General features: G+C 42.4%; 1 long non-coding RNA gene across 1 annotated transcript; it reads left to right on the plus strand.

The window, feature by feature from the left end:
- The first annotated feature begins 630 nt into the window (after window positions 1-630).
- LOC136363136 (uncharacterized) lies at window positions 631-12,236 on the plus strand. Its single transcript, XR_010743902.1, has 2 exons — window positions 631-776; window positions 12,166-12,236. It is a non-coding gene; the product is annotated as an uncharacterized lncRNA (long non-coding RNA).
- The last annotated feature ends 453 nt before the right edge of the window (window positions 12,237-12,689 follow it).

A 12,689-nucleotide genomic window follows, 5' to 3' on the forward strand; every position in this document is an offset into this window, starting at 1 on the left:
GCTTTGCTCTTGGAGCCTCCCAGAGCATGGCATTGCTGGAGCAAGCTCAGCAATTTGGCCCCTTAATTTAGCCTGGCGTGTGTTGATGGCTGTGGCCATTGCTCCTGACAGCAGATTCTGAAGCAACTCTAAAGGACCCTGGCTGTCTGAAAACATCCTGGCTTCTGAGATGATCTCTGTCCAATTAGACAACATCCTCGTAGGACAGGGCTGGGTGTAGCACATTGCTATGAGTTTTGTTTCTGTGCATTACTTTAATGATGCTGCCGTCTGTGCAGTGGGCTGGACGATTTCTGTCTTCTGCAGGAAATACTGGGAAATTTCTGAAGCCTGCTACAGCCTGGAAAACATCAGCCAGGTCATACCCATTCCTGCTGCTGCTGACCTACCCTTTGTTACCGCCTTTGGGTCAGACCTGGCAAAGATGAAAAGTTTCAAGTGGAATGGCAGTTTTTTAGACAGGCTTGTCTCCCTGTCTGCTGTAGGCTATAAGGATGTAATTCCTATTACAAGGAGGGTGTGCCAGCTGTGGGTTCCTGAGGGAAGGAATGGAGCTGTTCTTCTTGCCATCATCATCTCTCTGAAATGGGCCTGAAAGTTGCTTGGAAAGTCAGCAATTCACAGAAATATAATGCTTTCCCTGCTTCTTGCTTCCAGCCCTGTTCCAGCCCCTTGGATCCGTTCTCTCCCCACTGGAAAGCACCATCCCATCAGGAAAGAGGAGCAGGCTCATCCTCGTGGGTGCCTTTCGAACTGCTCTGCTCGTGGGTACAGAGGTGAGGTCCCAGGGGAGCGCAGAGGCTTCTCACAGGGGGAAAAGCCATTTCAGGGTCAGCCCTGCATATACCCCTCCTGGTCTTTCACCCCACAGGACTTGTCTCACACCTGTGGATGCTGGTTTTTCCTTGTTCTCTGCAAAACTGAACTGAGCTCACCATTTTTCATGTTGTAGAGGGCAAACGTGCACCACTTTCCCATCAGCACACCGTTTACCTGATAGTAAAGATCACCTTAAATGAATATTTGAAAATGTTATCAGGAGCAGCTTAACTTCTGGCAAATTCTACTTTTTTCCTCTGACCTTTGCACTTGGACAGTCAGGTCTGAAAAGTGTGTCACTCTGAGTGCCACTTTGCCTGTCAGTCAGGGAAACTGAACATGGAGGGTAAAGCCAAATGAAATTTTTACATTTCAGAACCCAGGGAAAACATTTGAGGAATGAAAGTGTTTATTTTCCCTACCTGGAGGTCCTCAGCTGCTGTCAGCAGCTCTGCTGAAGTTGGTTATTTATGCCAATATTCAGACTTCAGAAGTGCAAGTCTTAATGCAGAGAGAGGCCCTTAAATGCCACACGGAAGAAAATATGTCAAGGTCCCTAAAAGATTCATACCAGAGAAAAGCAGTCCAAGGCAGTATTTTGCTTTTTTCTTCTTCCTCTTTTTTCTGTTCCCTCCCTATGATATCCCAATAATACTATATTCCCTGTTTTTCTGAGGAGAGTGATATTTCCCACACAGCTGTGTGATGTCAGTCCAGGGCCTGATATCCCATGGAGCTGGATCATGGGGCTCTGTTCCTTTGTTTTCCAGGGGATTATATTTCTAATCCCAAATGTCTGTAAATCAGTGTTGGTGGCTGGTGGCTTCTGCCCTTCCACTTCCATAGAGGATGTGTTCTTCATTTTTAATGAGTTCCTGGACACCTTCTTATGTTTCAAAGCACAAAAGAGAAAAAGGAGCCTTTTTCAAAGTTCAACTGAAAACTTAAACATTTCCTTGAAATTTTCTCTCCTGTGGTACTCCACCTGTTTGATATGATTTTCTCTTTTGTCAATAAAGCTGGGCTAAAACTTTGAGGCTTACTCTGAAACTTTCCTCTGGTGAGATTTCAGATTGACAAAGAAGGTATAAAACTTCATGAAATTAAATTCATCAAATTATGTATTGCTCCCTTACTTGCCAAACCAAATGGGACAAAATACAGTGCAAAGTATGCTGAGTTTGGCTCTCAGCAATACCTTTTCAGGAGAAAATGCATATTGAATTTTTTTGGTGCAGTTTGCTCATGCTTCTTTTATTCAGAGTGGCAGAATATGGTGCAGTACAAAATGACATGTGCAATAGTGTATTCATTTAATTGGTATTTATTGCTACTAAGAGTGTGTAATTTTTAACCTAAACTGAAAATAATATCCTATTGAGGTCTTCAGATAGCAACATTTCCTTACTGGTCAGCTGGAGCTGTGAAATGGTCCTGTGAAGTGTAATCTAAATAAAAACTTTTCATAATTTATTTTCCATATCAGTGTAATCATTAACCCAAGCCTTGCTCCACAATGTTGTTGCAATTGCTGTTTTTATTTGTTTCCTTCTTAGCCCTTGGCTACCCCTGAGTTGTTTATGAAATTGCTGTTCAGTATTTCTCTGCAGTCTGTCAACTTCTGCTTTGAAAATTACTTTGTCTCTTTAAAATTAAAAACCTGCTTGACCTACATGGTAGTTGTTGCTTTTCAGATTGAAACCTGGATTTTTAAATTTTTTCTTTCCTTTTTGTTATTGTAAACAGTTTATTCTATTCTAGTTTCTCAGTAAGTAACTATTTATGATAAATTTTATTATGGCAAAAAATAATTAGGTTAATATTTTAGTTTGTTGTACCTACAGCATTGACATGCACTTTGTCCCAAGGAAAAAATCCTAACCCACTGCTGTTTATAAAGTGCAATCAGCATGAGTGAAAATTGCCCTGGTTTTTTATTTTTTTTAAAGTCTATATTGGATGAATACCTGATGCTTAAGGAAAGACTTTCCCAGTATGACAGACATGCTGCAATATCATGAAGGTGCTGGATTGAGTTGAGAACCACTGTTCCTTGGTCTCTGCATCATGAGAGATGCAATCTGTAGTTGAAATTTGGGTTTAAAATTTGGTTTAGAACAGACAAAGGACATTTTTGCACGGTGGATGTTGCACTTTGTGGGCTTTGCAGAATGTGACTGCGAAGACACGGCTTTTAATAAGGGTGAGAGTCTTCTTGGAACAAGGCAAAGAGATTCCCACTGCTGCTCACTGAGCAGGGCTGGGGTAAGCCCAGAGCACTGCACCCAAGTGCTGCTGAGCTGGGAGTGTGTCCTCCTCAGCCTTGCTCTGCTCACTGTGGGGGAAAAAGCCTCAGCCAAGCACTGCCAGCACAGTGAGTGGAAGGCTCTTAGGAATCGGGCTTTGTTTGGGGAAAAAAAAATGGATTTTTTATTTAAAAAAAAAAATTCTGTGAAATGATGTCTTGATAGATGCCAGGTTTTCAGAGCTTCTAAGAGCTCCAAAAATTAACCTCAGTGCATTATGGGGAAACTGGATAAGCTCTTAATTGAAAATATTGCATCTCAGGTGGGACTTCTACTGATAAGGTTTTGTTCTAATCTGTTCAAAATATTGTTTACAAATTGAAGGATGGATAATGAGCGGGAATATCCGGTTTGCTAATTGTGCTGTTAATAGGTTATTAACAGCTGATCCTGTTTGCACTGAGGGATGGTAACTTGTTCCAGGTTGCTTCCTATTGTGTTTAGCAGAATTAATGAGGCACACGAGGTGCTCCTGTGATTTGTCCTCTGTCTGGAGGGTCTCCCAGTTTGTCTGGGGTTAGTGATGCCAATAGGAAAACCACAAGGCTATGGCTGGTAGGAGCTGAGGAGCTCTGGAGATGCAGCCACCCACACCACACTGCTGGCCAGACAGGGAAAGAGTAGGGCCAGGGCCTGGGTTTCATATTTATACCATGATTTATTATCTTGGACTTTGTTCTTTACTTCTTCCCCAATATCCCAGTTATTCCTGTGAATGCAGCAAGGAAAACTGATATTTGCACACCACTGTCTTTCTGGATTGAGAACAATCAGCTCCATTTCCAGTGCCGTGTGTTTGGAATTGGTTTTGCCCAATTCACTTCATGTGTCACTTCATGTTAATCAACTTTCTGTTCAAATTGCCTTTTCCTTGCCCAGTCATCTCTCTCCCGCTGCTCCCTGTAGCCAACTTCTCTCCTCTCTTCAGACTTCTTGCAAACCTTGCTGAAAGTTAAGCTGGAAATGCTCAGAGAATGATGTGAGTTTTGCTGTTTGCTGCAGCTCCACAGATAACTCCTGGCTCCTTCTCTGTGGGAAATAGGACCCAGAGCTGTTCTTTGGAGGAAGAGCACTCGTGGGAATCCCCCAGGATAGCTCAGGATGGTTGGGCTGCTCAGATCTTACTCTGGATTATTGCCAATAATGACTTTTGCAGCTATTCTGTGCTCCCTGCTGTTCTTTCTTTCTTTCACATAACCAGGAAAGCATTCTCTGTCACCTGGAGATTAAAGAATTGCTTAATGGAAGCCTTATACATCTTTCAGCAAATGAGCGTTTTTGTATTTCACACACACAAATGTGCTCTTTGAAGTTGCAGGGACTTTCTCTCTCTTTTATTTTTTTTTTTCTGTGGTGCACCTTGTAATTGTGTCTCAGGTCAGGGTGACATGGTGCACATTAGTTTTACTTTGTTCCTGACAGACACACACCTTGTCTTTTCAGGGCAAGGAAGGGAAGGGCTGTTTCTCTCTGAGGTTGCATTTGAATAAAAACACTGTTTCTCAAGGTAATGATCACTCAGAGGCTGCAGCTACCCCGTGTATATTGAGGTTTTGAATTCACTTATCAGGCTGCATGGCCATATATTGCTTAGGGGCACATTAACATTTATTTTTTCAGCATGGAAGGTCAGTTCTCTGTACAGCAATCTCCATATTTGTATAGCTGCTCTGTAGTAACGGAGTGTCTTTTTATAGGTGTGCATGACTTCTTCAATACCTCACTTTTGGGGCATACATTTTCTTACTATTATATTATTTCATAGTTTTTGTGGTGCTAAACAAACAACTTTGTGGAAAACAAAACTAAGTCACAAGGGACTAACCTGTACCAGGTAAGGGAACAAACTAAATAGAAGAAACACATGACTAAAGACAGAGTGACCCATATTTGAAAGCGAGAGATAAATATATGTGCTTTAATTTTGTTTACACTTTGTGTACTCTAGGCAGTGCCAAGTTTGTGTCAATGAAAGACCTTAAGTTACATTGATACAATAAGTGGGGATGCAGTGCTAAATAACCCCCCTGTGGAAAGAACAGGTAGTGTTCTGTGCAGTAGATCCTTACAGGAAAATCCAAACAAATAAATTGATGCCTGGCAGAGCTCTGCTGCAATGTGAGCGAGGAGTTTGTATCTTTGGCTCAGATGCTCTGTCGATATCAGTAAATGAACTTTCACTCTGGTGATTCAGAGAGTGGACAGTGTTCTTCACTTCTCCCCAGAGCCCAAGGCAGCAGACCTTGAATTCAGCACCCAGCGCCAGTCCAACAAACAGCCTCAGGGCAGGGGGAATCCAGGGACGGGCTGACACACTGGCGCCCGGCTCATCTCACAGCACGGGGGGTGTCACAGCAGCACGGGTGACACTCTCAGGGGGATGATGTGCTCAGTGAGGGGCAGTTGGCATGACACAGCCGTGTCTCACGGCTGCTCCACTGGAGACAGCTGCAGCCAGCTCTCCTTTATGTGAAATGTCAGGAGCTGCCTTCTTGGGGGTTTCTTTTCCAGCTGTAATTCTCCTGTAATGAGCATTTCAGTGTGTTTTCAGCAAAAGTAAATAAACGTTGCATCATTTGCTTGATTGGCGTGGGCTTTATTGGTCCAGCTTGAGCTCTCCATTGAGATTTGGGTACATCTGTCAGTTTTATTCTTTTTTTTCCCATCCCTTTATAAGGGATGTATTTGCCTGGGAGCAGTGGCTTCCCTGGGGATGGGTGGGTTATTAAGGAGACTCAAAATTTGTACCTGGTTGTTTTAAACCAAGATTTAACCAAGATCTTAATGCATTGCTTGAATGTGGCTGTCCAAAATGCTTATGAATTTCTAAGGTGTGAAAGCCTTTATATTTTTCTGTTTGTTGTGCTTTCAGTTTCCTTGAACCTTGGTTGTTGTTATCTCTGCTTCTGAGGGAAAGAAGAGAATCCTATCTCAACTTGGACTAAATTAGGGGGTCCGTGTCCAGATCTCGTTGATCTGGGAGAAGCTGAACGATCTGTATTCTGACAAGCAATCTACACAATTTTTGTATGTGATTTTCCCCTTTTTTTAACTTGTTTTATTTGTAATTATCTCCATGGAGAGCCTGTGAACCATCAGCCTAATTAGCCCCAATGAATTTCTTGAGATCACACGGCTGCAGCTCTTAACCTTTGTGGCTTGTTATGTGTACGGTGGTTTCCTTGCTAGACCTTCACCAAATTTTAGATTAGCACAGATGTTTTCTTTATGATTGAGATGACTGTCATAGTAGTTTTAGTAAGAACAATTTAATTTTCCAGGAGGGATTGATATGCTTACTTGAAATTTATTCAAAATATTTCACTTTGAAGTGCAATATATTGCAGTTCAGCTTGCCTTTCTCTTTCACCTCGATACTGCTAGTGATATAAACTGTTTTTTTAACCCAATGCCCCCAAAACTAACAATCCTGTCCACTTTGACCCACCTGAATGTGTTGCCAAGAAGCTGAACAGGATGGGGCTGGCTTGACCTGTGTCTTCCAGCAGAGTTGCAGGCAAGACCTGGCAGCTGAATAATTCATTGGTGAGCAGGTCCCCAGGGCTGTCCTTGCACAGGTCAGTCACGACGCTGGGCACTCTCCCTTTCATTACTCCATCTTTCACCTCTCTCCACTTAACACAGCTCAGCCAGCAAAGTTAATAGTTTCTCATCTTTCACTAAAATTCCTGTCTTGAAGGGGATGATAAGGAAGCAGAGGCTGCCATCGCCCTTGGTGATTTGTGATTTATAACTGAGGGGAGAGAATCTCTCTCCTGCTGTCACAACAGTGACAAGTGTTGCCACAATGCAGCAGTGATTGTTTAGATGGGACATGTAAATAAAACAGAGCCATCTGGACTGCTAAAAACACAGCAAACACAGAGTTCTGCTGCTGGGAGTGAATTCAGGCTGTTTTCCCCTTTTCGGTAATCAGAGTCTGTGGGTTTTATTCACTTCTTGGAAGTATTTTTTTTTTCTTTTTGGTCAGCACCTGGTCACATTTACAACCCTTGGAAAGTCCTGAAGTCTAAATAACCACCAGCCTGCCTTTTTTTGGTGCATACAATCAACAGGTTTTTCTTTGAGCTAAGGCTCAAGAGCCAGTTTCAGGATAGGTAGGAAATGGGTACAAGTTTTCATGTGTATCTGGGTTTCAAAGTTCTCCACCTTCTCATAGAACAAAAGACCAGAAAACGTGCAGTGTAAAATTTAGGATTGAATTCATTGAGTTGGACAGAGCTGAGGAGTTACATGAAAAATTACGTCCAAGGTGAGCATCTTCTGGCTCTTTGGAGAGCTTTTATTAGTCATCAGGGATTAGATATCAGGAGCAGTTATCAGGGAATTTTGCAGTATTTGAGAAATGAAATAATTATGAGCCAGGAGCTGAGGGCATATTTTTCTTTCATCACTGATTGCTGATAATTTGTAGTAGTCCATACTACTTTAAGTATATTGCCATTTTATGTTTAGATAAGCACAGGAAGGAGGGATTTTTCTTTTCATATCTGATTTTTTTTTAACCTACTATGATCAGGCAGCCAAAATGCAGAATCTGATGCTGGACCTATGTGGAATTATATTATTGTTTATATGTTGTGGCTTTAAGTGCCTTCAGAGAAGCAATGTGCAGGAGGTTCTTTGTCTTTAATATATATGAAATTAGCGGTGCATATTTATATTGTTGGGATTTGGACAGGAATTACATTTTGATATTTACTTTTTTGCTGCTAGCATGAGCGTGCTGCCATAAGCAGTGAATAATTTGAAGGCTCAAAGCATCTGGCATTTCTGTAGATCATTTTTTGCTGCAACACAATATACAAGCATTTAGGCCATTATGTTTAGACTGCTGAGGAAAAAAAGATTAGAGTAGTGGAGCATAGATAAAACACCAAAGAGAGACACAAATGTGTGAGCTCATTCTAGCAAGTGTTTGAGCAGCTGTAGACTTCATGTTTAGTTCTGAAAAGGTCCATGTGGAATTCTATTTGGAATTTTAAATATGTGCCCAAATATGGTGTCTCCTGATAAAAAAAATTAACTATTTTTCCACATCCTTGAGCAGTTTTCCTGATTCTGTTTGCATTTCCACCTCGTGACCAGGCTTTGTTTGCTCTGGCTTTCCTTAATGGCAGCATTAGCTGAGAGCAGCCTCCCAAAATCTCAAGTAGCTCTTCCCTTGCTACACCCGTTTTTCAGCTCCTTGCCTCCTCCTTTGCTGAGCTGGAATCAAATCAGGTTTGGTTATTACATCTCTCCCGGGCAGGATTTGAATCCATCATGTGCTGGAGACACAAGCCTTGGTCTTAGTGCTTCCCTCAGTATTTGAGCTCTCAATTTAACTTGGAGAAAAGTGGAGGATTAGGTGCGTGCGTGTGTTTGGGGTCTATTAGTGCTAAAGACATCTGGGAGTCTCTGAGAATTGCTAAACTGATGGACTGCCTGGAGCCTGACAGTGCAAAGTGTCATCAGCTTCCTATAAATTACATGAGATTTTTGGTTAAAGCACCAGTCAAGACTTCCATGCAGCATATCTGGCCTGCTTTAGCAGGTTTTTAACTAAAATGGGTCGTGTCAAGTGTTCTGTAGTCAAATAAACTCTGCTGGGATTCACATTTGTAGACATCAGGTATAAATTACCTTTGATTTCAGAGGCTGCTAGGAAAAATGCGAGCCTATGTGCCACTAAAAGGGTCTTCAAGGCAGATGACCTTTTTTATTTTTCTGACAACAGAGAAAACAGGATGCTGTGACAGTGCTTGTGTTTAGAAAAGTCAGGGTTAAATGGATGAAGTGTATAATTTGAAATTGTATTAATTTAGGCCTGCTTATCCTGTCCCTGAATGCTCCCAAGTGCTTAATTTTTGAGTGTTTCAGTGTATCCCTTTTCTGTGCCATCCTCATAAATTAACTGGGATGGATGTTTCTCTGTGGTTGTGCAGGCATCTGTGCAGATAAACTGGCTGGTCAGCTGGGGGCCAGCTCAGAAATAGAACCTGGGAATTCTCTGGCACTGGAAGGGAATTAAGAAGTTAGGCAGAAATATTCCACTTGAGATTGCTGATAGGTTTGTATGATTTTTGTTGACTTGTTTGTGTGAGTCAGAAGAAATGCATGCTTGTATTTATTTGTGGTTAGTAACTTTTGCTTTCCTAGGTGTGCACCTGGGCCTAAAGAAACACCCCCAAACAAGATCACCTCCCTGTGTGGGAAAATTCCTCAAACTGTGAAAAAAGGAATGGGGAAATCTTGACTTCTTCATTCCGCTTGCTAAAATCCACACGGTTCTTGGAACGTTTTCTCATTTTGCCAGGTCCGAGGGAAGGTTTGCCCCGTGTCAGATCTTTAGGGAATGTTCCCTCTGCAGCACAGTGGTACAGCAGGGGCTTTCCTCCAGCAGTGGCAGCAGCTGGGCTTGGGAGGCAGCATCCCGGCTGATTCGCCAGGGGGGAAAAGAGCAGGGCTTGGGAGCTGGGGAGAGAGGCCTATAATTACTGCATGGCTGCAGCTCTGCTGCTCCCTGAACCGAGTTACTGCTGCTACAGTGCACTCTGCAGAAATGTCACATCCCTTCACTGCTCTGCACTGAGTCGGGTGGAAATCACCAACTGCACTCTTTGGGTTGGCTTGGAGTCACCCCGGCCTTTTAGAGATGGATTTGATCAGGAAAATGGCTTGTGTGACCGGGCTGTCAGCCTCTCCTCCCTTCCTTATCCATCTCCTTTCACTTTCCAGTGGCTCTGGAATTTACTGCTCAACTTCAGCCAAAGTTTTTACAGGATCAGAAATCCCCGAAGGTGTTACATTCCTTACAAACATGTTAGAATTGGGTGGTTAGGTGCAGGAGAGACCTCCACAGAGGGAAAAGCACCTTGTCTGTCGTGATTGGTGTTTTCCAGAGGGATGAGCCCGTGCAGGACCCTGCTCTCTTGCCCAGCCACACATGGAAGTGATGTCTGGAAGGGAAACCTCCTGCAGGAGGAAGTGCTGGGGATGCGCAGTAACCGAGGCTTTCACAGCACAGAGATTTATTTAGGGATGCATGGAGGCAAAGAGGAGCTTCTGCTCCACTGATCCTTTGCTTGAGGAGAGGGAAAAGCAGAATCTGGGAGGGGATTTGGGTTTTGTCTGCCAGTGGGTGTTAAGGGGATCCTTTTTCAGAAGTAGCAGAGAGGGCAGTTGCTCACTCTTCCAGTGACAGCCTTTCTCCACTGTGTAACATACCCAGTCTCATTGAGAAGTCAGGATTGGCACCATTTATTTTTTGTTTTCCTATGAATTTGCAGTATATAAATACTGTCATTTAAAGAGCTTTCCCTATCTCTTGGCAAGCCAAGGGTTGACAAGTTTATTTACTTGTCCTTAGGGTTCGCTCTAGACAGCACAGTGAAAAATAAGTCAACATGCAAAATGCAAAGTGGAATCATGCTTCTGGGTAACTTTTGAAAATAGAAGAATGGCTTCCACACAGAACCAGCTTCTGGCATTCCCCTCTCTTACACAACCAAGTGCAAGCTGTTGCTGTGGTCTTACCTTTATTCAGTCTGACCAAGTTGTAAACCTTCCCTAAAGGCAACAAAGCCTTGTCTTGGAATATGTTGAGTTGATGTGATGGCATTTGAGAGCAGTTTTAGAAAGTTTTCTCTCTGGTATATCCAGTTCCAGGTTATTCTTCCTCTCTCTGGATCCATTTAGAAACTGACTCCTAGTGTGCATAGAAGAGAGAGTTCAAATACAGGAGCAGTTTATCCCATCTCAAATTAAGAAACCTGTTAGGTCAGTTTATTTTGCTTTACTTTCAACCTGCTGACATCTTTCCTTGTATGGATTCTGGTTTTGCCTTGTGAGTAACAGCTGCTGAACTTCTTATCTACCTTTGCTGTAGCCCCAGTGATCATGGGGATCACATTTTTATCTCCCACCATAAAAATGCAAAACCTACCAGGCTTCATCTCAAATGCAACTGACACTGGTACAAAATACAGTAGTTCATAATACAGTGTAGGAAATGTCCTTCAATAGTTTCTTTTGTTGCTGCTGAAAGAGCAGAATCACACAGGTGCTGGAGACAGATATGCAAGTATTTTCTTCCTACTCAGAACAGTTTGGATAGGAATGTGATTTTTTTAGTGAAATATGTCAAAATCTATCTTTAAAATGAAGAATGGGCTTAAATACACTGAAGGTATAATAATTCAGCAGTATTTTCTGATGGAGAACCATACAGCAGAGTATAGCAAAGAGTAGAGTTAGTCAAACTTGCTGTTGCAGTGGAAATACCTGGATTTTTCCTTTCATTTATATCTGTAAAAAGAGGAAAATACGGAACAGGAAAGAATTTCGTTCAGCACGAGCTTCTAACCATCAATGAGGGCAATGAAGTTTGAATCCAGTTGTGCACACTTGGGAGCACAGCTGGATATGGATACCTGGATGCATGCTATGCCCAGAGCTGGGCTGGGATGCTCAACACGTGTTTGCTGATCTGGGAAATCCTTTGGAGGCCTGCAGACAGCAGACCCTAATTTCAGGATCTCAGGTAGACTTAGGGAGGCAAAACCAAGCATTTTGCTGCTCGTCCTTGGGCTGTTCAGCAGATGCACATTCCTGGGATGCTCAGACCTTTGGCAAGACTTAAATCAAGGAAGGTATTTGTGGGAAACAGCAGAGCAGAACCTTTCACCTTCTGTCAGATGTAGCCTGAAATGATGTCTTTCTTGATAAACAGATGAGCCTATTTTTGTCTCAGTGCTGGCTTCATGCTGCCAGAAGCACTCTGGAGTGAGTGAAGCCATGGCAGGCTCTGCCCTTGCAAAGCTGTTTGCATAATATTTATGTTACAGTATGTGGAATACTTTGGAAATTTGCAATGTAGTAAAATTCCTCTCTCCTTCTCTTATTAAAATCTCCTTAAGGAGAAAAAAAAAATCTCCTTGAGTGTTTCTGCTTTATAGCATTTAAATAGGGTGCCCACTGGGTCACTAAATTTCTTTCTTCAGATATAAATCTTTATATCTTTCTGTGTTTTGTTCAGGCATCTGACATGAAAGACAACTAGATTCTGATGATCATCTTGACACTGTTGCTGTCACCTGTATTGACAGGTAAGTGTGCCAAGCTGGTTTTGGAGAGAAAATGTTTAAATTATTCGTGTCAGATGGGCAAAGCTACAGTTACAGCCCAGGGTCTCAACTGTGGGTTGTGCTGGATTCTGCAAAGGTGAGTTTTTCAGCAAAAGGTGGTCAGAAATGCTTCCAAAAACTTCTTGATCTCCTGAAAAGGAAACTGTTCCTCCTTCTGCTTTGTGGTGGTGAGTGGGTTACAAAAATGATCTCAGAGCAGAGGAATTTGCAGTTGAACTGCAGCCTGGAGTGAAGATGGCCAGAAGATCTCATTGAGTTTTATCCTCCTCCCACAAAATACCTGAAATATGAACTAGCAGGTAGACTGAAGTTATCATACTTCTTGTGTTAGACATTATAACCCTCTGTTTTTATCTAGGAGCAATTTATTAATGAGGTCCCTGCAAATTTGCAGTTGATGTTATGACTGGATGAA

The sequence above is a fragment of the Sylvia atricapilla genome, chromosome 6 (assembly GCF_009819655.1).
Source record: "Sylvia atricapilla isolate bSylAtr1 chromosome 6, bSylAtr1.pri, whole genome shotgun sequence".
NCBI classification, from domain to species: Eukaryota; Metazoa; Chordata; class Aves; order Passeriformes; family Sylviidae; genus Sylvia; species Sylvia atricapilla.